Here is a 26,166-nt window from a genome sequence, read left to right as displayed (position 1 = left end):
TGCACGTGTAGTGCCAGCCAAAGGATACACACGAGTGACTGCTTCAACTCCTTCAATGTTCTGAGAAAAACTTTGATGCTCTGCATTCTGAAGACTTAGAGGTTTCTTGGCAGGCTCAGGATAGATGGCTTCAATAGACATATCCATATCAGGCAGAAAAATCCGATGATTGCGAGCAGATGGCTGATATGAGATAGCGGAGTGAAGTTTGATTAGCCGCATTACCCATGGGGCGTAGAACTTCAAGCCAAATAGATCAGAGCCTGATGCAGCAAGTTGGCGAATGAATAAGTCATGTGCATTGAAGCATTTTCCATGAAGAATATAGAAGACCAAAGTCTTCATTGCACCTTCCAGCTTGGCATGTGGAGAGTGTCCTTTGATGGTCCAGAGAGTTCGCCTTATGATGTGATAAATAGTCCTTCGCAGATACTCTAGGTCTTCAACAAAGAACTCTTTGGGATATGCAGCATCTTGGGGTAATGGCTTCATCATACTGAGCATCTGACTCATGTTAGGTTCAGGCTTCTGAAAGATGCTCTCCACAGCTTCACTGTGAAGTTAACAGCCAGATTCATAGAGATCGCCGAGAGTGGGTAGACCAGTGAGCTCAATGATGTCAAAGGCTTTGGCTTCGTGATGAATGTTTCCTGTCATCCACTCCAGGGCCCAAGTCTTCGGATCTCTGTTATACCCGCGGATGTGAAGTGTGGCATAGAATTGGAGCAGCAACTCTTTATTCCAATGCTCTTGGTCAGTGACGAATGACAGCAATCCAACCTCCTTGAAGCAATCCAGAGCTTCTTCCAGACAGGGCAGACCAGCTATTGCTTCAATGTCAAGACGCTTGTGTGGGAAGATGCGACCTTGATTGTAGAGAATGCAAGAGTAATAGCTTCGCTGCGGATAGCTCCAGAACCGATCAGATGATATTATTTCCCTTGAGTAGGGGTTCCTGGAGCTATTGAAGAATGTGTTGTCTGCTCTGAAGCCATTGATATTGAAGGATCCAGGTGCTGATGCAAGACCTGGGAACCTGGGCAATCTTGGGATTGGCTTCTGTACCTGAGGCATGTGCTCAACATGATAGTCGAACTGAGGACCGGCAGCAGGCGCGGGAACAGAAGCAGTGGGATCAGTGGCTTCGCTGACTTCTGGTGCTTTTGTTGGTGAGGGCTCCACATTAGCTTCAGCCATGACAGCGTCAGTGGCTTCGGTGGTGTTGGTGGTGGTAGCCTCAAGATTTTCAACCTCCACTTGACGAGCTGGAGGGTCGGTCACAATCACGTTCTCCTCGAGAACCGCTTCTTGGTGGGACATGGGAGTAGCAGCTTGTGGGACTTCTTCTTCATCGGCTGATGCAGCCGGAATGTCTTCAGCAGATTCAGCTTCAGACGTAGAGACTGGAGGCCTTGGTCCTTTGCGAATCCTGTGCAACGCAGGCGACGCCTGTGTAGTTGGAGTTGGCTAGGCCTCAAAGTCTTCTTCCTCTTGTGGGCGATCAGCCCATGAAGCATCCTGAGCGATTGGCGTCAGAGGACGACCAATGCTGATGAGTTCGCTGTGCTCGAGCTGAGGAAGGACTGCACCATCTTCTACATGGTCATGGTGACCAATGTCTTCAGCAGCGATGGGATCAGCTGCTGGAAAGTCTTCAGCTTCATAAGCCTCTATGAAAGCAGGCTCATGGATTGTTAGTTGGCGTTCAGCGTCAGGACGAACCATGGAAACGGGTTCAACAATCAAAGGCTCTGTGGGAGCAACCCGTTCTTTCTTGGTCTTCCTCTTCTTCTTGGAGGGGGCAGTAGGAGAGGCTTCAGGATGTTTCCTCTTCCTGGCTTCAGCCTCAGCAGTCCTCGTCTTCTTCAGCTCTGAAGCGGTTGACCGACTTTTTGGCTTCGAGCGAGTCATTCTAGTTGGGAAGACAATGGGATCTGCTTCCTGCCTTGGTGCATCGGGTTCGGCCATAGCGGGCTTCTTCTTCTGCTTAGCAGCCATCCTGGGATCAATGCCCAGACACCCAAGGGCCTTGCGCTTCTCAGCCTCATTGTAGGCTTGCACACATCTGTCAGCCAGAACCTTCATGCGCTCACGAGAACCCTAAGCTTCTGCATGTTTCTTGAGAAAGTATTCTTTGAGCTCGTGCAGCATAATCTTGAAGTTCTTCACCTCTTGCACGCTGAGCTTGGCCATATGCTTCTTGAACTGAGATTTCTCAAAGTCAATCTTCTGCTTCAGTTCAAAAATGCGTTGGGCAATAGCTAGCTCTGAAGCAATGGCGCCATGGAAGGCGACACTGAGGCCAATGGGTAGTTGCAGATCTTCGAAGCTGATGTTTGGCGTGTCAAACCACTCATCAATGAAGTTGTGGATGATTGTTACATCAAAGAGAGGCAGATCATTGAAGATTTCTGCTTCTTCTTTGCTCTTGATGAGTTGCTCAAGAGCGTCATCTGCAAGATCTTCATCACTTGACAGATCAATGGCATCATTGCGCAGAATGGCAGCAGATGTTAGCTCTTGGCTGGTGTGTGGCAGAGGCATCTTTGACCTTCTGGGGCTTGGAGATGCGTGACAAATCTTCAGACTGCACACTGTCTTCAGGAGGTGCAGTTGCCAGAGGCTTCGCCCGCGAGATTTTTGGAGCAGAGGCAGGCTTTGAAGCTTTAGGCTGCTTCTTTGGCTTCGACGCTGCAGGCGCTTCATCTGATTCAGCGTCATCTGCAGGCTCATCCACTGTTGTCCCTTGAACCAAAATATGGGTGATGAGACCTTCAAGGTTGTAGAAAGGACCGACGACATTGGGTTCTGCATCACGTGTGCCGTCAGCCCTTGGAGCAGAAGGACCAGGGTTGAAGTCTAGTCCCAATGTCTTCTTGTTCTGCTTTGCTGAGTTCTGGGCAAACTGGAAGTTGTGCTTGAACATAATGTCGTCACGACACCATAGCAGGGACGATGGGTCAGCATCCGCAGGTTGTGGTCCACGGACCATGCAGGGATAGAAGCCTTGTTCAATGGCTTCATCTTTGGTCCTGGGTTGAAGATTTTTGTAGAGGATGTCTCCCCATGGTCGCTTGATGGCATTCTTTTCAGCATATTCCTTGGTTACAAATCTGTACTTGAACCACTGTTCTGCCCAATAGCGTCGAATCCATTGGATTCGCGTCTTGCGCTGATTGTAATCCTCTTCAGGATCTGTCTTGTACAGCTCTGAGAGGTCATCGGGCAGATCTCTTGATGTTTCTCCTTGACGCTTTCTGCCACCCTTCCTTGCTGATTTTTCTGAAGCCATGAACCTTAATCTGAAAGGCTTCAATACGTTCAGAGGCTTCAAAGGTTTTCTCTTGCTGGACAAACAGGAACTGGCTTCGGGAGAATTTATGTGATGCTGTAAGAATTCTACAAATGAATGCAGACTATGAGAACCAAGGGATTCTCCCACGGACATGTACCTGTGACAGCATTAAGGTGCGAGGGAAGGGGAAGAGGTCATATGCATTCTCAGAAGATTTTGAAGATAAATCAGTTTAGAAGACATTGACCTCATCGTGCGAAGACATTCACTCATAGATAAGGAGTTGGTTCCAGATTTGTACGAATCCACGGATCAGTACAAGTGAGGAATCTAACTACTTTGTGAAGCATAAGTGAATATACTAGGCATGTTATGAGATGCAGTATGAAAGAGATCCAACTTGTGTGAATAGAAACTGCTTGTGGTAGAAAGTGATAAAGCTATAAGATCAAGGGGGGCCGTAAAAGGAGGTTTTATTTACCACACGAAGAACTGCTAGACAGAGTGGAAGAGGAGGCCGAGCAGTTCGATCGTCCGTGCCCTAACTTGGCGATGGAGGACACCTACGGCGACGGCGGAAAAGACGATGTCCGCGGTCGGCGTGAAGACGGTGTCGGAGAGGTTGCGGCAGCGAAGCGCTTCGTCACCGGCGTCGTCGAGGGCTAGCGGTGGCGCTAGGGTTCGTGCGAGAGTGGAAGAAGAGATAATGACTGTTGTGAGGTGTGTATTTATAGGTACAGGGGCGGCACTGCGTTATTACACAAGTGCCCCTGGCGATTCGCATCTGAGGAACACGTGGACATCATGTAGCATATTGGGGTTTGTTCCATGTCCCACGCACGCCTGGATTGTCGGGTGGTCGTTCCCACTTCTCCGGGTTTCAGGTGGAGGAATGAGCATTGAAAACGGACTTAATGGTTGTCTCTGTATCTTCTGTTGACAAGGACGTAGAGAAGACATTCGACAGTTTCAATAGAATGCATATGATTTGGAGAGATAGAGTTTGAGATAGAAAGCATAGAGAGGTTAGGGTCCGATCACATTCACTTAGTTCAAAAGATTCAACAAGAAGACATAGCTATAAGTGAATGCTGTAGAGGACAGAACACTAGTACATATATATATATTCAACATAGTGAAGATAATCATGAAGACATGTTGAGATTGAAGCCAAACCAAAAGTGAAGACATAGCAAATGTAACGTCGTGAGTGAAACACTTCAAACAGAACATTTGGTGGTGGCGTTACCCACCGTATAGGAAGTATTAGACCTAGACACGGCGCACAATTATCGTGGCGCTCCGAAGTCAAATTCCACATTAATGTATTCACACTTAGAATGTATGTCTTCATTGATTGAAGATATACTTTACTTCATGTGTTACACATCTAAGTCATCAATATGCATAAGTGTTAGGATGTGTGCCTGATCACAGGACATTTGAGGATTCCAGGATATTTAGCTCACACCGTAACTTGCAAAATCTCTTCTCATCCAAGGGCTTGGTGAAGATATCTGCCAATTGCTCTTCAGTGTTGACGTGTATGATATCAATATCTTCCTCCACAACATGATCTCTGAGAAAGTGATGACGAATCTCAATGTGCTTTGTCTTCGAGTGCTGAACTGGGTTGTTGGCAATCTTGATTGCGCTTTCGTTGTCGCAGTAGAGTGGCACTTGCTTCAGATGAATGCCATAGTCTTTGAGTGTTTGCTTCATCCACAGAAGCTGAGCGCAGCAAGATCCAGCAGCAATGTATTCAGATTCAGCAGTGGAGAGAGATACACAGTTCTGCTTCTTTGAAGACCAACATACAAGTGATCGTCCCAGAAAATGACATGTGCCTGATGTAGACTTGCGATCCACCTTGTCACCAGCATAATCAGCATCCGAGAATCCAACCAGATCAAACTCTGAGCCCTTTGGATACCATAATCCTAGAGTTGGGGTGTGAGCCAAATATCGAAGAATTCGCTTCACAGCTAAGTGATGCGACTCCTTTGGTGCCGCTTGAAATCGAGCACACATGCAAACACTAAGCATAATATCTGGCCTAGATGCACATAGATAAAGCAAAGAACCAATCATGGAGCAGTATACCTTTTGATCGAACTCTTTACCATTGTCGTCAGGACCCAGATGATGCTTGGCTGGCATTGGCGTCGTGAAGCCTTTGCAGTCTTGCATACCGAACTTCTTTAGACAATCTTTGAGATACTTCTCTTGAGATATGAAGATGTCATTGTGTTGCTGTCGTATTTGGAGACCGAGGAAGAACTTCAGCTCTCCCATCATGGACATCTGATATTGCTCTTGCATCATATATCCAAACTCTTCACTGTATTTCTGATTGGTGCAGCCGAAGATAATGTCATCCACATATATTTGGCACACAAACAGTTCACCATCATATGTCTTCGTGAAGAGAGTGGGGTCTAGGGAACCAGGTATGAAGCCTTTGCTCTTCAGGAAGTATTTGAGTGTATCATACCAGGCCCGAGGGGCTTGTTTGAGGCCATACAGTGCCTTGTTGAGCTTGTATACCATGTCAGGATGTTTTGGATCTTCAAAGCCAGGCGGTTGTGCAACATACACTTCTTCTTCAATCTTGTCATTGAGAAAAGCACTCTTCACATCCATTTGATATAGAAGTATGTTATGATGATTTGCATAGGCCAGCAGTATGCTTATGGCTTCAGGCCAGAATTTTCTTGGAGTCTTGTATTCATCAAGCATCGTTCGGGCCATCTCAATGAGTGTTCTGTTCTTGCGTTCGACGACGCCATTCTGTTGTGGCGTGTATGGGGCTGAGAATTCATGTGTGATGCCCAAGGTATCAAGATATGTATCAAGTCCAGTGTTCTTGAATTCAGTGCCATTGTCACTTCTGATGTGCTTTATCTTGGTGCCATAGTTGTTCATTGCTCGATTGGCGAAGCGTCTGAAGACATCCTGCACTTCAGTCTTGTAGAGGATTATGTGCACCCAAGTATATCTAGAATAATCATCAACAATAACAAAGCCATAGAGGCAAGCGGTAGTAGTAAGAGTTGAGTAATGAGTGGGACCGAAAAGATCCATGTGGAGCAGTTCGAAGGGTCGAGTGGTTGTCATGATTGTCTTCGAGGGATGTTTGGACCTTGTCATCTTCCCTGCTTCACAGGCACCGCATAAGTGATCTTTCTTGAACTTGACGCCCTCGATGCCTATGACATGCTTCTTCTTTGCAAGGGTGTGGAGGTTCCTCATGCCAGCATGCCCTAGCCTCCGATGCCAGAGCCAGCATTCTGAAGCCTTTGCTAGAAGACATACGGCAAGCTGTGGTCCTGCCGAAAAATCTACCACGTACAAATCATCTTTCCGATACCCTTCAAACACTAGAGACTTGTCAGATTCCATTAGTACAGGGCAGCGATATTTTCCAAATATTACGATCATGTTCAAATCGCAAAGCATTGAGACAGACATTAAGTTGAAGCCAAGGGATTCAACAAGCATGACTTTATCCATGTGTTGATCCTTTGAGATTGCAACTCTACCTAGACCCAATACCTTACTTTTACCAGTGTCAGCAAATGTGATGTGACTCTTGTTGGATGGACGTAAGGTTGAGTCCATAAGAAGGCTTCTTTTGCCAGTCATGTGGTTGGTACACCCACTATCAATAATCCATTCTGAAGACGTTGGTGTCGTACCCTACAGTGCAGTTAGGGGGATAGGCTTCACGAAGAGAATTGTGAAGCAAAAACATTTGACGAACCAATGGGTTATGAAAGCTTAGATCCAGATTAGGACTGATAGGGAGAGTAGCAAGCGATTCAGGAATGAAGTACATAGTAAGACCATTCGGGCATTTGATCTTGCGCCCTACAAGATGTTTAAGGTCCCCAGCAATAGCGTCAGACGATTTTGGTTTTCTGCTGGAGACCTTTCCCTGCAAAAGAGAGTTAAGCTTTCTTAGCCACCCACATCTTCAAGGGTGGCTTAGAAGCAATAAGTCTAAGTGCAGCATCTGAGAACTTTGGCTTTGGAGCCCTAGCAAAAAGTCTTGCAGGCGGACAATAGTACTCATAAGAATAAGCAGAATAGTTCTTGGTCTTATGAACATGGCGGTTTGATGAACCACGCTCATATTCATAGGCCTGAGTACGGTTTCCCTGCAAAACATTTGCGTTAGTGCGACTCAGGTGAGTCCTCTGCCTGTATGAAGCCTTTGGACCGTATGAAGCATGTGGTCTGAGGTTTGTCTTCTTCACATGTGGTGTCATGATGACATTCACAGGAAGATCCTCCAGACACTTTTTCGGAACCCAGATCTTCTTCATAGGCGGTCCATTCCTACAGTTAGTACCAATGTACCTGGCAAACACTTCACCATTTTGATTCTTAAACAGTTTATAGTTTGCATCAAAGGATTCATCAATGACAATGGGATTTGCACAAGAGAAGCTAGATAGATTGGATAGATCTGCTGAAGATTCCTTTGCAGCAACCCATGTGGTTTTGGGGTACTGCTCAGGTTTCCAGTAAGAGCCATCAGCATTCATTTTCCTTACGAACCCAACACCCTCTTTCCTCAGGTTTCGGTTCAAGATCTGCTTTTTGAGGACATCACATAGTGTCTGATGCCCTTTAAGACTTTTGTACATCCCTGTTTCAAGTAGTGTCTTCAACCTAGCATTCTCATCAGCAATAGCAGTGGAATCCTCAGCAGAGGGGTTAGTTCCCACATCAACAGTTGAAGAAATTGCAACAGTAGCAGCAGTAGAACATTCAGCAACAGTAGTAGCATTATCACGCTCAATGCACTTAAGACATGGTGGTTCAAATCCTTCCTGAGCGGAACTGATCTGTTTGGAGCGAAGTGACTCATTTTCCTTTTGAAGATCTTCATGAGCCGCTCTCAATTTCTCAAGATCTTGCTTCCTTTGAAGATAATCATAGGAAAGCTTTTCATGAGTTGTTGAGAGCGTTTCATGACGACTTTCAAGTTCCTCATACTTAACGTGAAGATTTTTTATGTCTTCAATTAAGGACTCAGAACGAGTCATTTCAGCGCCTAACAGATCATCGCTTTTGTCTAACAGTTTTTGAATATGTTCCATGGCTTTCTGTTGTTCAGTTGCAATTTTAGCAAGTGTTTTGTAGCTGGGTTTTGAACCACAATCAGAGTCATCGTCACTGGATGTTTGATAGTGGGTAGTGCGTGTGTTTACCTTGGCACCAAGTGCCATGAAGCAGTAGGTAGGAGCGGAGTAGTCCTTGTCATTTGCATTGGTGTCGGTGATGAGGTCATTGTCTTCAGTGTTGAAGATGGACTTGGCAACGTATGTTGTAGCCAGACTTGCGACGCCAGAATCGGACTCCTCCTCAGACTCCACCTCCGCCTCCTCAGAAGCGGACTCCTCCTCTGAATCCATTTCCTTGCCAACAAATGCATGTGCCTTGCCAGATGAGCTCTTCTTGTGTGATGAAGGCTTTGAAGAAGACATGGAAGAAGACTTAGAGTATTTCTTCTTCTTCTTGTCGTCGGAGTCATATTCCTTTCTCTTCTTCTTCTTTTTGTTCTCATTGTCCCACTGCGGACACTCAGAGATGAAGTGGCCAGGTTTCTTGCACTTGTGACATGTTTTCTTCTTGTAGTCATGAGCAGAAGCTTCATCATTCCTTGAGCTTGATCGGGAAGACTTTCTGAAGCCTTTCTTCTTGGTGAATTTTTGGAACTTCTTCACAAGCATAGCAAGTTCCCTTTCAATGCCTTCAGGATCATCAGAACTGCTGTCAGATTCTTCTTCAGATGAGGAGACAGCTTTTGCCTTCAAGGCACGAGTTCGCCCATAGTTTGGACCGTAGATATCTCTTTTCTCAGAAAGTTGAAACTCATGTGTGTTGAGCCTCTCAAGTATGTCAGACGGATCGAATGTCTTGAAATCAGGACGTTCTTGAATCATCAGGGCTAGGGTGTCAAACGAACTGTCAAGTGATCTCAGTAGTGTCTTGACGACTTCATGATTGGTGATCTCAGTAGCGCCAAGGGCTTGAAGCTCATTCGTGATGTCACTGAGTCGATCAAATGTGAGTTGGACATTCTCATTGTCATTTCTCTTGAAGCGGTTGAAGAGATTGCGAAGGACACTGATTCTCTGATCTCTCTGGGTTGAGACGCCTTCGTTGACCTTGGAGAGCCAGTCCCAGACTAGCTTAGATGTTTCCAAAGCACTCACGCAGCCATACTGTCCTTTGGTCAGATGACCACAGATGATATTCTTGGCAGTAGAGTCCAGTTGAACGAACTTCTTGACGTCAGCAGCAGTGACACCTTCTCCAGCCTTGGGAACGCCGTTCTTGACGACATACCATAGGTCGACGTCAATGGCTTCAAGATGCATGCGCATCTTATTCTTCCAGTAGGGATATTCAGTTCCATCAAAGACGGGGCACGCAGTGGAGACTTTAATTATCACTGCAGTCGACATAGCTAAAACTCCAGGTGGTTAAACCAAATCACACAGAACAAGGGAGTACCTTGCTCTGATACCAATTGAAAGTGCGTTATATCGACTAGAGGGGGGTGAATAGGTGATTTTTATGAAAGTCTTCAAAACATGGAAGTTATGAAGACAAACGATAGAAATAAACCTATTACCTTGCAGCGAAAGGTGGACTACACTAGGCAAGCCATAGTCAAGTATTCAATAGAGAGAACGCACAATGACTAATAGCAGCAATGTAGTAAGGATCAGGTAGGAAGATATTATGAAGCCAAACAGAACACGCAGTCACTTAGTGAAGATATAAGATAGTGCAATCATACAATGACTTCACAAGGAGTAACAGTACGTAAAGAGAAGGGAAGGATGAAACCAGTGACTCGTTGAAGACAATGATGTGTTGGACCAGTTCTAGTTGCTGTGACAATTGTACATCTGGTTAGGGCGGTTAGGTATTTAAACCTGAGGAGACACAGTCCCGGACACCCATTCCTGAACACGCAGCTCAGGACACCCAGTACTCACCGTATTCCCCTTGAGCTAAGGTCACATAGACCTCGCCCAATCACTCTGGTAAGTCTTCAAGGTAGACTCCCAAACCTTCACAGACTTCATTCACCGGCAATCCACAATGTCTCTTGGATGCTCAGAACGCGACGCCTAACCGGGTGGAGGATTCACAGTCCTCAAGTGTAATAAGTCTTCAGATCACACAGACAAGAAGACTTAAGTGATGCCTAATTCTCTTTGGCTTTGGGTGGTTAGGGCTTTATCCTCGCAAGGAATTCTCTCTCACAGGCTTCGAGGTGGGTTGCTCTCAAACAACAAAAGCCGTACACTAACTCTGAGCAGCCAACCGTTTATGGTTGTAGGGGGTGGGCTATTTATAGCCACTAGGCAACCCGACTTGATTTGTCTGAAATGACCCTGGGTCACTAAGGAACTGACACGTGTTCCAACAGTCAGATATCAAACTCACACGGCAACTTTACTTGGGCTACAAGCAAAGCTGACTTGTCCGACTCTGGACAAGATTCGCTCTCATAGTCTTCACTCGAAGACATAGGTTTTGATTAAGCATCACTTCAGTCATTCTGACTGGTTCTCTTGGACCCCATTTAACAGTACGGTGGTTCCTATGACTCAATAAAGAAGAAAAAGAACTATGAAAGATCTAAGTCTTCGAGCTCCATAGGCTTCATGTGATGTCTTCTCTTGTCATAGTCTTCAATGTGAATATCTTCATATACCACCTTTAACTTCAATGTCTTCATACATTTTTAGGGGTCATCTCTGGTAGGAAAATCGAATTAATGAGGGACTTCTACCTGTGTTATCCTGCAATTCTCACAAACACATTAGTCCCTCAACTAAGTTTGTCGTCAATACTCCAAAACCAACTAGGGGTGGCACTAGATGCACTTACAGTAAAGAATATGTAAAAAATATTACCGCATAGACAGTAGCCCCTGATGCTCTGTTCGGGGTTTGGAAAGAAAAGCCGAATAGAGGATCTAATAATCACAGGAGTCTAACATAATCAAGTCAATATGTGTATGCAGGCTTCGCTGCTGGCCTCCGCCGCACTGACTGCAGAGGTGGATACGCTAAAGCAGAACCTCGAGCGGTCCGAGCAAGAGCTCGGCCTAGCCAAGCAGCAGCTCGAGGAGAAGGAAGGTAAGAAATACCTTATTGAAATATGTGAAAGGTGCAATTGTAAAAAGTGACAGGATTAACGCAGCTATTGTAGGGGCCACAACGAAGGTGGCGACCCTTAAGCAAGCGCTGTCCGAGGCCGAAAAGAGGGCGGCCACGGAGCGCACCGAGCGGGAGAAGCATGAGACGCGAGAGTGCGGCAAGAGGTCCAGGCTCTCATGAAAAAACATGAGAGTTTGGAGCTTGACTCGAAGACGCGAGAGTCTGAGCTCGCGGCGGCCATTGAAGATGCCAAGTCTGCCAAGGCCGAAGCCCAGAAGGCCCTCCAGGAGGTTGAGGCAATAAAAAAGATAGCGGCGGGTAAGGCATTCTTTATGCAAAGCAAGCACGTAAAAGTGAATTACTTGTCACTTACCTGAATCTGAAGCTCTCCAGGAGCATTCGCAGACTTGCCCTGTAGCGTGTCGGATGCCGCCGCCTTCTACCGAGCCGAGGAGGGAAGCTCGACAGAGAAGGTGTTCTGGTCTCAGTATGCTGAGGCCGAACACCCGGTGCCCTTAAGCGACCAGCTGAAACAGCTGGTCAAGCTCCATAAGGTGGCCGAACAGGCCATGAAGGGCCTCATAGTCCGGCTGTGGCCTGGAGAGGCCATGCTTGGGAGCTACTTCGGGCTGGTGAGGCGGCTGGTGGAGGCCTGTCCAAGGCTCGAAGTCATCAAGCGCTCCGTATGCATCGAGGGTGCCCGTAGGGCGCTTGCCCGTGCGAAGGTGCACTGTGGCAAGCTGGATGCTAAGAAGCTTGTGAAGGACTGGCCATCGCCGGGCAAGGAGCATCGCAAGCCCGAGATGTATTATGAGGGCGTTCTGAAGGGTGCCCGCCTTGTGGCGGATGAATATTCCATGGATGTAAATTTTCAGGAAACTCGCTCGTTTTGTCCTGTGCGCTGAAAACTTGTTCATGTGCGCTAAGCAATGCTTTTTGAATTTAAAATATTACCTTCTGTGTGGCCGTTTATAAAATTTGAGAGATGGCGAGTCGTCGGCTTCTGCCCCCGTGGCACGAGTGCTGGGGTGTTCGGGATAAACATGAGCGCTCTTTTTCTCATTCTTGGGTCCTTCGAGGGAGGCGCTCAACACAACGAACAAGGCAATCGGACTATAATGCTTGAACACTCTCACTTAGCCATAGAATTCTATAATTTTAAATTTCGATGAAGCCCCTAGTGTTCGGAAGACCGAGTTCGGGGCGCTATCCACGCCTAGGCCGGACAAAGCCGACTACTCGCTCTAAGCGGCATAAGTCTTTAGGGACTCGAAAACCTCTCGAACAGCGACCAGCTCTCGCCTCATCATGACGGTCAGTTTTAGCTTTCTCCACTGAGGTGCTTAGCTCAGCTCAACTGGGGCACAATTGCAGTAGTTCTCCTAGTGCTACCTTAGCCGATATAACGGAACGTAAGGTACCAAAACATAGGACCCGGGCAAACCCAACATTTGACCCAAGACATGATTCAGAGCCGATGCATATAATGCTATAAGTTCGGGGTGCTGCACTTGTGAAAGTGTTCGGACTTCTCACACCATGTTGTGGGGTACTTAAGCCCCTGGCGTATTGGTCGTACCAAAGTGTACGGGTGCAACATGTCATTAATGAACATATATTCGTAAAAAAAGAGGTAATACAATAATAGACGGAAGCTATGCATTGTTTATTTAAGAAAGCTGCGATCAAAGCAAAACGATACAAATAGTGCGATAAGCAAAAGATGGGACTATCAAATATGTCCTTTCCAGGGGCGAGCTGCGGAATGTTATGCGAAATAGGTATACTGCTCATTATAGAGACCACCTTAGAGTTCCGTAGTGCGGCGTAGCTTTCTGATTCCCTAGTTGTATCATTTGTGTGGCAATTGTACTGCCGGACAAGCCTTCTGAAGAATGGAGTCTTGAAAATAAGAGAAAATTAAGAAATCGGCAGCCCCTAGTTCGGTTTAAGCCGCGTTTTGGGCGTGCCGTGATGGTTCCCCTCCCCCTGTGCCCATGGTATTTCCAGAGCGTAGTTATGTACGTGCGGCACTGGTTTCGCAAGTTCGCGAGGGCTGGGGTTGGGGCCGCATTTCTACGCTTGCTCGGAACATGCCAGGCGGTCTTGTTGTAGGTTACTCCGGGCGCGCTTGACGGTGTCCGGACGCTTAATGGCCGGACTGGAGAATTGCCTTGAGAGGTTGCTTTGTACTTCCGCTGCGATAGCCACCGTATGCTCCTCTGTTCGGAGAGAGCGTTCGGTGTTTCCATTGACCGTGATGACGCCTCGAGGGCCTGGCATCTTGAGCTTGAGGTATGCATAGTGCGGCACCGCATTGAACTTGGCAAATGCGGTTCGCCCGAGCAGTGCGTGATAGCCACTGCGGAACGGGACTATGTCGAAGATTAACTCCTCGCTTCGGAAATTATCCGGAGATCCGAAGACCACTTCAAGTGTAACTGAGCCTGTACAGTTGGCTTCTACACTTGGTGTGACGCCTTTAAAGGTCGTTCTGGTGGGTTTAATCCTCGAGGGATCGATGCCCATTTTCCGCACTGTATCCTGATAAAGCAGGTTTAGGCTGCTGCCCGCCATCCATAAGGACTCTAGTGAGGTGAAATCCGTCAATAATTGGGTCTAGAACCAATGCGTCGAATCCGACATGACGGATGCTAGTGGGGTGGTACCTTCGATCAAAAGTGATCGGGCAGGAAGACCATGGGTTGAACTTTGGGGCGACTGGCTCCATCGCGTATACGTCCCTTAGCACACGCTTCCGCTCCCTCTTGGGGGCGTGGGTTGCGTATATCATGTTCACCGTCCGCACTTGTGGGGGAAAACCTTTCTGTCCACTGTTGTTCGGCGGCCGGGGCTCCTCCTCGTCATCGCTATGCAGCCCCTTGTCTCTGCTTTCGGCATTTAACTTGCCTGCCTGCTTGAACACCCAACAATCCCTGTTGGTGTGATTGGCTGGTTTTTCGGGGGTGCCATGTATCTGGCATGAGCGGTCGAGTATTCGGTCCAAACTGGACGGGCCCGGAGTATTTCTTTTGAATGGCTTTTTCCGCTGACCGGGGTTAGAGCCTTTGAATTCGGCATTAACTGCCGTATCCTCAGCATTGTCGCCGTTAATGCGGCGCTTTTGCTTGTTGCGACGCAACCTGCCACTACTGTCCTTGGTATCCGAATTACCAGGGCTCTTGGTCATGTTATTGCTGCGAGCTAGCCAGCTGTCTTCTCCCGCGCAAAAGCGGGTCATAAGTGTCGTGAGGGCTGCCATAGATTTCGGCTTTTCCTGTCCTAGGTGCCGTGCAAGCCACTCGTCGCGGATGTTATGCTTGAAGGCTGCTAGGGCCTCTGCGTCCGGACAGTCGACGATTTGATTTTTCTTGGTTAGGAACTGTGTCCAGAATTGTCTGGCCGATTCCTCTGGCTGCTGAATTATGTGGCTTAGGTCATCGGCGTCTGGTGGTCGCACATAAGTGCCCTGGAAATTGTCGAGGAATGCGGCTTCCAGGTCCTCCCAACAACCAATTGATTCTGCTGGCGAGCTGTTAAGCCAATGTCGGGCTGGTCCTTTAAGCTTGAGTAGGAGGTATTTGATGGCGTGTAGGTCATCACCGCGGGCCATGTGGATATGGAGGAGATAATCCTCGATCCATACCGCGGGATCTGTTGTGCCATCGTATGATTCGATGTTCACGGGTTTGAAACCCCCAGGGATTTGATAATCCATTACTTCATCTGTGAAGCATAGTGGGTGTGCGGCGCCTCTGTATTGGGCTACATCACGACGCAGCTCAAACGAGCATTGTCAACTGTGTTCGGCCCGGCCAGATTTACTGTATCCAGTGTGACGAGTATCGTCTTGTGCTGTGGGGCGCCCACGTGATCCGTAGATCGATCTTGTTTGCCTTGCCTTGTCCTCCAATATATCTCGCAGGTCTGGCGCATTTTCCCCTGCCTTGGTAGTTTTTGAGCGGCGCCGGGGTGCGACTTGAGTGGAGGGCCGAGAGGCCTCTCTGTCACGGCCATGGGGTGGCCGGTCGGCCGCATCATGTGCTGGTGATGTAGGTTTAAGTGCTTCCTCCTCTAATTGGGGTAGCAACATGCGCTTTGGGTAGCTTTTGGAGGGGCGTTCGAGTTCATACTCTTCGGCCGCAAGGACTTCAGTCCATCTGTCGGCTAGCAAATCTTAATCAGCTCTAAGCTGTTGCTGTTTTTCTTGAGGCTGCTCGCCATGGCCATAAGCCTGCGTTTGAAACGCTCTTGTTCAACGGGATCCTCTGGCATGACAAATTCGTCATCGTCGAGGCTTGCCTCATCTTCGGAGGGAGGCATATAATTATCGTCCTCGACCTCTCTGTCTGCTGCTCTCTCATGAGGGCTGGCTTCTCTATCCTCCTGTGCTGAATCTTGCTGGAGGTGGTTGTCTTCGGCACTGTCCGGGGTGTTATTATCCCCCGTGCCAGAATCACCATTTTTGTTTGGGCGGGATTTAGAGCGGCACCGCTGACGTCGGCGCTTAGGCTGCTTCTTGGAGGGGTCATCCTCCGCTATTCCATCGCCATTGCCTTCTTTTGGGGTTTCCACCATGTAGATATCATACGACGAGGTGGCTTTCCAGTGCCCTATAGGCGTTGGTTCTTGATCGTCTCCTGCACTGGCGTCCATACCGTCGATGTCTTCGGAGTCGAAGTCGAGCATGTCGGTTAAATCATCGACAGTGGCTACAAAGTGGGTGGTGGGTGGGCTTTGAATTTCTTCATCATCCGCATCCCAACCTTGCTGACCATAGTCCGGCCAGGGCTCTCCTGACAAAGAGAGAGACTTTAGTGAATTCAAAATATCGCCGAAGGGCGAGTGCTGAAAGATGTCCGCGGCGGCGAACTCCATGATCGGCGCCCACTCGGGTTTGATCGGTCGGGGCGCGGAGGGCTCGGAGTCTAGAGAGGAGTCCGGCTCTTTGGAGTCATGGGCTTCGCAGAGAATAGGGCTGGTGTTCGGCTCGATCGCCATAGAGATTGCAGCCCCCGAGGCGGTGTCTAACCACCCATCCTCGGTTGGTGTGATCGGCTCCGAACTAGGGGTCGGAGCGGACACAGGTGCGGCCTCCAGGGCACTGTTCGGCGGCAGAGCTAAATCATGCCCATCGTGACAGTGCGGCGCGCTCGGCTGTGGCTCGAATCCGTCAAAGATCAAGTCTCCGCGGATGTCGGCCGTGTAGTTCAAACTTCCAAATCTGACCTGATGGCCAGGGGTGTAGCTTTCGATCTGCTCCAGATGACCAAGCGAATTGGCCCGCAGTGCAAAGCCGCCGAATACGAAGATCTGTCCGGGGAGAAAAGTCTCGCCCTGGATCGCATCGCTGTTGATGATCGGAGAAGCCATCGGGCCTAAAAGTGACGACATAGAGGAACTCTCAATGAAAGCACCAATGTCGGTGTCAAAACCGGCGGATCTCGGGTAGGGGGTCCCGAACTGTGCGTCTAGGTCGGATGGTAACAGGAGGCAGGAGACACGATGTTTTACCCAGGTTCGGGCCCTCTTGATGGAGGTAAAACCCTACGTCCTGCTTGATTAATATTGATGATATGGGTAGTACAAAAGTAGATCTACCATGAGATCAGAGAGGCTAAACCCTAAAAGCTAGCCTATGGTATGATTGTTGTTCGTCCTACGGACTAAAACTCTCCGGTTTATATAGACACCGGAGAGGGCTAGGGTTACACAGAGTCGGTTACAATGGTAGGAGATCTACATATCTGTATCGCCAAGCTTGCCTTCCACGCCAAGGAAAGTCCCTTCCGAACACGGGACGAAGTCTTCAATCTCGTATCTTCATAGTCCAGGAGTCCGGCCGAAGGTATAGTCCGGCCATCCGGACACCCCCTAATCTAGGACTCCCTCAATGAGGCTGCGGCGGAGCAACACCACGCCCCACAACCGCTGGTGTCATTGGCCTCGGCGGAGCAACGCCACTCCCCATAGTAGCATTAGCCGGCGCGGGAGGCCGAGGTCCAGCACGCCTGACTGCCAGCGCGGGAGGCCGAGGTCCACCACGCCCGACCGCGGGCGACACCCCCGCCGTCAGCGTAGGTCGCGGGCCGATCGGAGCTCCCCGTCCAGCAATCCCCGGGCCCTGAAGCGACGGCCAAGAACCTAGGCCAGACCCGCCCCGACCCAAGGTGGCAGCAGCAGCCGGAGTCGGCGGCCTCAGGCTGTTCGCTCCACCACCCCGACCCATGGCGGCGAGGTTTGCATCGGCCGGCGCCGGCGGCCGCGGCGACTCCTGCACCGCGCCCCCACGCCCAGTCCCAGCCGCTGGCAGCGCTGTAGTGGCGCGGCCGGACCCTGGCAGCGAAGCCGCCCCACCTCGGCCAGTCCCACCCGAGGCAGCGCCTTTGCCTGGCGGCGCGGCTGACCCGCGGCCAGCCATAGCCGGGGCGGATGGGATGCGCCGAGCTCTACTGGTTCCACACGCTCGGAACCCGTACTTGCCGCGCCTCGGAACCCTAGCCCGAGTAGACGACGGCAAAACCAGAGAAGGAGCGATCGATCGAGTGCATGGGGCATCGCAGCGAGAAGGAGTAGCGGTCGGGTTAGCCTGGGCCACATACCTAGCTAACCCTGGCCCGTCTATGCTCTGGCCCAACTCACCCAAAGTCGGCCCAACTGCACACGCTCCCAGCTCGCGGCCCAAAAGGAAATTCAAACGCAGCACCCTCTGAACGGCGATCCTGATCTCCTGAGATGCCGGCGATGACGCCACAGCCGCCGTCGGCGCCCTAGACGCGATTTGTCGGTGCGCATTCTTCCTTCTCTTAACTGTGATCCACGATTGCGGCCTAATCAAATCGAAATGAGTAAGATTTGGAAGACTTACCTTCGGGAGGGGACCTTTCCATGGTCTGATTGACATCGCCGCCGTTCTCCGGTGAACTACGCGACGAATCATTTCTTTCTTCTCTCCCGCGTGCAATCCAATTCTTGCCGGATCATCAGGTGGCAGAACACTAACGTTCGTTGTTGCCACTTCATCTTCGTCGTACCCTGAATTAAAAAACTCACGTATGAGATCTGACAAAGTCGGAGTCGGAGTCGGTGGAGAACTCGCCAGGATCCCATCCCGTCGTCGTCCGTGTCCTCCTCGTCCGGATCCCCAAGAGCCCAGAACCGGCTTCCAACTCGCCGGCCATCACCGGCGGCTAGGGGCGGCGCAGCCACGGCCGTGGCCCCGGTCGCCCGCCCAGTCGCCCGTTCGCCCATCTCTTCCCGTCCTTGAAAATTAATTTGTGGGGATCTCTGAAACAGTAGTACTACAATGTACAAGAAATATTTTAGATTTTTTTGGTGCAGCATCAATATATTAAATGAGATTAATACAAGTAATATAACTTTAAGTACTCCCTCCATCTCCCTTGGAAAGCGTGTCGCACTGCATTGTGGAGTAGTATTTATGTTGCATATAAAAAAACATTTTTTTGCATGTTGTAATTCAAATGTACTGTTCACCTGCAAAGCTTGAAATTTCTTTTGGGGAAATAAAAAAGGAAAACGTTCTTGGGGTGGGTGGGTACACCTAAGCAATTCAGCCACACCTTTTCCCCTTCAAACAATTATTTCGGTGGCCTCTTTAGCTTTTGTATCTGATGGAGCAGTAAACGAACTGCAACAGGTTGAGCATGCTGAGAGCCGCCATGAACCAGAAGAAGTTGTCCAGGTGGCCTTGGTCGAGATTGTCCGAGATCCACCCCGTGGCAGACGCGACGGTGCCGAGCAGGGCGGAGTTGAGGTAGCTCCCGCCAGCGACGGCAAGATGCGCGAGGGCCGTGCCCAAGCTCTTCATGGATACTGGGTGAAGGAGCCTAAACTACAAACGGCAAGAGTAATCTCGGTTTGGGGCAACTGATTTCATTGATTGGAATAGTTGCTATAAATAGCCTTACAAATAGCTCATGTCTTGCACAAGAAGAATAGCAAGATCAGGCCGAGATCTGTTAGAGATATCAACAATATCTAAACAATAATTAGGCTATCCGTTAACACCCCACCGCAGTCGATACGTTGGCGCTAGGCAAAACGCATAGACTGGACCGGAATGACTGAAACGACGCCGTAGGAAGTCCTTTGGTCATGATATCAGCCAGCTGCTGAGTAGTAGGCACATGAACGACCCGAAGTTCGCCAAGAGACACCTTCTCGCGCACAAAATGAATGTCTAACTCAATATGCTTCGTTCGTCGATGATGAACTGGATTGGTAGACATGTACACCGCTGAGATATTATCACAAAAGACCACCGTGGATTTGGAGGGAGGTGAATCGAGCTCATCGAGAAGTTTCCTTAGCCATACACAATCAGCAACGGCATTGGCAACAGCACGATACTCAGCCTCGGCGCTCGAGCGCGAGACAGTGGGTTGGCGCTTGGAAGACCAGCTCACGAGAGCACCGCCAAGATAAACACAGTAACCAGAGGTAGAGCGTCGTGTGTCCGAGCAGCCTGCCCAGTCTGCATCCGAGTAAGCGACGATGTCGAGTGGAGAGGAGCTGTGGAGCAGGAGACCGGAGCTCGTAGTGCCACGGACGTATCGGAGAATACGTTTGATGATGGCGAGATGACCGTCACGCGGATCGTGCATGTGTAAGCAGACTTGCTACATGGCATATGCAAGATCAGGACGCGTCATGGTCAAGTACTGAAGGGCACCGGCGAGGCTTCGGTACTCGGAGGGATCGGCAACCGGGTCACCAGCATCGGCGGCAACCTTGGGAAGGGTGTCGACAGGTGTGGTGGCGGTCTTACACTGCAACATGCCGGCGCGCTGGAGGATCTCCTCGGCGTACTGCTCCTGGCTGAGGAAGAAGCCACGAGACGTACGACGCACACGGATCCCGAGGAAGAAGTGCAAGGGCCCCAAGTCCTTCATTGCGAACTCGACCATGAGTTTGGCAATGAGATCGTGGAGCAGTGTCGGGCAAGAAGCCGTCAAGACAATGTCGTCAACATATAGCAGGAGATACGCCACGCTAGTGCCCCGCCGTAGTATGAAGAGCGAAGCGTCAGAACGAGAGGCAGTGAAGCCAATGGTGACGGCGAAAGTGGCGAAGCGCTGAAACCACGCGCGCGGCGCTTGCTTCAAGCCATAGAGAGACTTGACGAGCTTGCAGACGTGATCCTTGCGATGAGCATCGACAGAACCGGCCGGCTGGTAGCAGTAGACCTGTTCGTCGAGGATGCCATTGAGGAAGGCATTCTTCACGTCCAACTGGTGCACAAGCCAGTTACGGGAGGACGCGAAAGGGAGCACAGTGCGAATCGTTGCCGGTTTGACCACCGGCGAAAAAGTTTCGCCATAGTCGACACCAGGACGTTGGGCAAAACCACGAACGACCCAGCGTGCCTTGTACCGCTCGAGGGAGCCGTCCTCGCGGGTCTTGTGCCGGAAGACCCATTTGCTGGTGACGACGTTGGTGTGGGGAGGCCGAGGGACCAACGTCCAGGTGGTGTTCGACGAGAGGGCGTCGAATTCCTCCTGCATCGCCTGGCGCCAGTTGGAGTCACGGAGAGCCTCCCGGACGGAGGATGGGAGGGGCGACACCGTCGTGGTGGCGACAAGGCCGTAGCGAGGGTTCGGCTTGAAGACGCCATGCCGAGCGCGAGTGACCATGCGGTGGCGGGGAGGCGACGAAGCAGGCGCCGAGCTGGAAGGCACGGCGTCGGGCGTAGCACAGACGTCCAGCGTCAGGGATGCAGAACCGCGTGCCAAAGCCGAGCCACGAGCCGAAGAATCCGAGCCACGGGCTGAGCCGGCGTCGGGCGTCAGAGGCGCGGAGCCGCGAGCTGAGGAGGCCGAGCCGCGAGCCGTGGATGGTGAAGAAGAGCGGCCCAAGGACGATCCGCGCGGGAGCGGACTGCATGGCCCGTTACTGTGGCATGCAGGGGGCGCCATATGATCGTCGTAAGCCGGAGGAGCGTCGTGGCTGTTACGTGATGGAGATGCCGGGGCGATGCTGAAGTCCAGGGAGCTGAAAGGAAACACTTTTTCCACAAAGGTAACATGTCGTGAGAAAATAATGCGCCGAGTCAGTGGATCATAGCAGCGATACCCTTTGCGCCCGTCCGGATAGCCGAGAAAAACGCAAGGAGTAGAACGGGGTGCGAGTTTGTGAGGTGCGGTGGCAGTAAGATTGGGATAGCACAGGCAGCCAAACACGCGAAGAGACTTAAAATCGGGGGCACGACCGTGAAGAAGCTCGTAGGAAGTGGTAATGATGTTGGCTTTGCATGGGCGGCGATTGAGAAGGTATGTGGAGGTGGCGAGAGCCTCAGCCCACCATGGGTATGGCATGGATGCATGTATAAGGAGAGTGCGGACACCATCATTGAGTGTACGAAGGATACGTTCGGCCTTGCCATTTTGTTGGGAGGTGTATGGGCAGGTGAGGCGAAGAAGAGTTCCATGGGCGGTAAAAAGAGCGTGGTTTGCAGTGTTGTCGAATTCTCGTCCATTGTCGGTCTGAAAAGCTTTAATGGAGGATGAGAACTATGTGCGAACATATGCATAGAACGCCACAAGAAGAGCATGAACTTCAGACTTATTACGAATAGGAAACGTCCAAGTGAAGTGGGTAAAGTCATCCAATATAACAAGATAATATTGAAAACCTGAGATGCTTAATACAGGACTAGTCCATAAATCGCAATGACAAAGCTCAAAAGCAACAGATGTTTTGGTGGTAGAGGAAGCAAAAGGGAGTCTAGTGTGTTTACCCAAACGACATGCATCGCAGTGCGTGGGTAAACTTTTATTACAACTGAATTTAAAATATTTGGATGCATTGGCCAAAGCTTCAACGCCGGGGTGTCCAAGCCGTTGGTGCCACAAAGTCGCGGAGACGGTGGCGAGGAAGCATTGGGGCGTCTGCACGAAGGGATAGAGGTCGCCGGTGGAATTACATCGGTGAATAACCCGCCCCGTTGCCAAATCCTTGATAGAGAAACCAAAAGGGTCAAATTCAATGGAAACAAAATTATCGCGTGTAAAAGCACGGACAGACACTAGATTTTTGATGAGTTTAGGAGAAATAAGAATGTTTAGAAGGGAGAGAGAGCGAATGGGTGTTCGAAAGTGAACAGAACCAGTACCGGTGATAGGAAGAAAGGAGCCATCACCGACAATGATATGAGAAGGAAAATTGGGAGGGCGAGGGGAGAGTGGTATACCAGAACCGGAGCCCATGTGAGAGGAAGCACCGCTGTCGAGGACCCACTCGCTGCCTTGTCCTGCTTGCGCTTGGAGGGCCATCTGGTTCAGCGCGGCGATGAGGGCCGACTGATCCCACTGGGGCGGAGGGGCGGCCGGAGGAGCGGCCGGCGCGGCGTGGACGGCGAGGCCGTGGGGAGCGGCCGGGGCAGGCGGACGTGCGCCAGGAGCGGCCCCGAGGATGCCGGGACCCGCCCAGGCCTGGAACGTGCCAGCGATGGCAGGCGCAGGCGGGTGCGGAGCAGGTGAACGCGTGCCCGCGGCGGGAGGGGCGAACGAAGCCGAGGCGCTGGGAGCGGCCCCCTTCTTCTTTTTCTTCTTGCCCTGACCGGGAGCATTGGGAGGGCCGGCGTGGGGAACGCCTGCACCGTAGAAGCCCGCTGGCGTCGGGTTGAAGTAGGAAGGCGGAGCGGGGTTGGTGTAGGCCGGCAGGGGAGCGCCGGCGGCCTGAGACGCGAGGTGCGCCTGGGCGAGGAGGGCGTTGTGGGCGACGATGCGAGCACGGCGGCCGAGGCGCCGCTCTTCCAAGAGCAGGAAGTTGCGGAGCTTGATGAAGGACGGCAGGCGACCGCGCGTCACATGCGGGACGGCGTGCTGCAGTTGCTCGTTGAGGCCGCGAAGGACGTTGTGGACGAGGTCGCGATCACGGACGCGAGAGCCAAGGTCGCCAAGCATGTCGGCCATCTCCTTCATCTTGGAGGTGTACTCGACGACAGAGAGGTCGCCTTGATTGAAGCTGTGGAACTCGTCGCGGAGGTAGATGGCGCACGTGTCGCGATTGTCGCGGAAGACGCTGCGGATGGCGCGCCAAAGAGAGACGGCGGTGGCGTTGCGCGGCTCCACGATCGCCAGAGTGGAGGTCGTGACCGTGGCGTCGTACCACGAGACGATGGCGAAGTCGTTGAGCACCCAGTCGGAGGTGCCCTGGGCGGGGGAGTCGTCGATGTGATCCCGAAGCCCGAACTTGGAGAGGGCGGTGAGGAATTGGCGGCTCCAGATGCCGTAGTTCTCCTTCTCGTAATCCAACGTGACGAGGACGTGATCACGGATGCGGAGAGCCTGCAGCTACGGGGTGGGAAGGGTTTGAGTTGCGACGGGGATGCCGAACTGTTCGAAGACATCGTCGTCGGAGTCCGAGGAGGCGGAGGTGTAGCCGATCGAGCTCATGGCGGAGGGAGGGAAGGTGGCGGCGGAAGCTGGAGAGGATGCGATGCGATCTAAGTATCTGATACCATGAAGGAGCCTAAACTACGAACGGCAAGAGTAATCTCGGTTTGGGGCAACTGATTTCATTGATTGGAATAGTTGATATAAATAGCCTTACAAACAGCTCATGTCTTGCACAAGAAGAATAGCAAGATCAGGCCGAGATCTCTTAGAGATATCAAGAATATCTAAACAATAATTAGGCTATCTGTTAACACTGGGGACTGATCGTAGAAGAACTCGAGCATGCCGATGCTGGTGAACACCTCGGCCGCGCCCAGCACGAAGTAGCACGGCGCCAGCCACATGATGCTCATCGAGCTCGCCGACGCCAGCCGCCTCGTCTCGACCGACGCGGCGTACGCCATGGCGGCCGCGGACAGCGCGAGGCCGACGCCAATGCGCTGCAGCTGCGTGAATCCCCTGTGCTCGCCGGTGACGCGCCGTGCGAGCGGCACCAGCACGGCGTCGTAGAGGGGAACCCAGATGAGGACGCTGACGAGGTCAAATGTGGAGAGCGATGCCGGCGGCACGACAAAACCGCCGACGCGGTTGTCCATGGTCATGCCAAGCTCGATCAGCGTGGTTGACATCTGCGCGGTGACCGCGAAGAAGACGAGCATCGATGCCCAGACGGGTGACATCCGCAGCAGCATCTTTAGCTCCTCCACCTGCGACACCGTGCAGAGCCGCCACGGGCCCTTCTTCTCCGACGACACCAGCACGATCGCGGCCTTGTCAAAGAACCGGAATTGCCTGGTGTGCTGAGCCATGCCATTTTCGTGCAGGGCCGAGGTGTCATCGGGCAGCTCGAGACGGCAATTCCTCGCGGCAGCGACGACCACCTGGCAGACCCTTGTCAGTGGGCTACCTCCCACCCCCAGTGGCTTGTGCCTGTAAATCTTCCCACCGGAGACGAACACGGCGAGGCCGAATCCTATGAGCACCGTCGGGATTGCGTACCCGACGGTCCACCCGATGTTGTCCTGCACCCAGACGAGCAACGTCGCCGACAGCAGCGAGCCGATGTTGATGGAGAAGTAGTACCAGTTGAAGAAGGAGCCCTTGGCCACCCGCTCCGCCGGGTCGGCGCCATCGAACTGATCCGCGCCCAGGGCCGTGGCGCAGGGCTTGATTCCGCCGGTGCCGAGGGCGACAAGGTAGAGCCCCAGGTAGACGGCGGCACGATGGACACCGCCGCTCTCGTCGGAGGAACGAGGCAGGAGCCACGGAAGCGCCGGCGATGAGGTCATGATGAACATCCCCTGGCACATTGTCAATGAAAAAGTTTCAGAAATGCTGCGCAGAATTTTTTGTACAGTAACTTCAGAAACGTTGCAGATTAAGGTGGTCTGATAGCATTCTGGTTGTCTCGGCTTACAAAGATGTAGACAGAGAGGAACACTGCAACAGTCGAGTATCGGCGTGAGGAAGCAGCTGCCGACCCAGGTGGAGACGTTCCTCGCGGCGTCGACGTTGCTCTCGTGGAGCACCGTGGTGACTGGTGAGGTAGGTGACCAAGTTCTTGGCGACGGCGGCGAAGCACAAGCATTCGCTGAATTCGGCGCCTGATTTAGGTCCAAGGCTCAACATGTTACTCCTCCTGTATGGAAAATGACAAAATGTGGAGCATGAAGAAGTTTTGTGGAGCACCTAGAATGAAGAAGCATGCTCTCCAGTTGCCGGTGCTGTGCTTGAGAGCAGGCTGTCTGTTGACATCAACCGTTCCATCGCTCGTGTACCTTGAATATTCGTCCTGAACAACAATGCAGAGGCTATAAATTTGGTTACCAATTTCCGCACTTAGGATACCAACTGGACAGCAGGGATAATGCATGGTTGAGCAGAGAAAAATCCATCACCTGTGGCTGTGGACGCAGGCAGGGATGGCTCAGCAGTGGGCTCTCCTCATCTGCTGCTTCCATCTGACACTCTCTCTCTCTCTCTCGGTGTAGTCTTCAGAAGAAGTGCTCTTAGGAAGTTCCTGAGAAGAATTCTGTGTACGCGGAGCTATCAGGAACTTGTTATCTAGAGACCCCGTTGTGTAGAGTGATTGGACAATACAAAAAGAGAAAGAAAAGAGAAGGTCTATCATGAGAAGCAAAAAACACATGATGTAATTTTCAGCGTAATTGTACAAATGGCAGGAGAACAAGCTGACTTTTTCTTCTTCTGATTCCACGTTGAGCTGAACAGCGAGAGAGACCTGAGTGACGACGGA

The 26,166-nt window shown here is 51.2% G+C and overlaps 1 pseudogene; it reads right to left on the bottom strand.

Annotated features, from left to right (window-relative positions):
- Window positions 1-19,105: 19,105 nt before the first annotated feature.
- On the bottom strand, window positions 19,106-25,817 carry LOC123152574 (protein NRT1/ PTR FAMILY 8.3-like; annotated as a pseudogene).
- Window positions 25,818-26,166: the final 349 nt, after the last annotated feature.

The sequence above is a fragment of the Triticum aestivum genome, chromosome 7A (genome assembly GCF_018294505.1).
Source record: "Triticum aestivum cultivar Chinese Spring chromosome 7A, IWGSC CS RefSeq v2.1, whole genome shotgun sequence".
In the NCBI taxonomy this organism is placed as follows: Eukaryota; Viridiplantae; Streptophyta; class Magnoliopsida; order Poales; family Poaceae; genus Triticum; species Triticum aestivum.
Note: the sequence above shows the minus strand (reverse complement) of the source record. Positions and strands in the feature narration are given on the sequence as shown.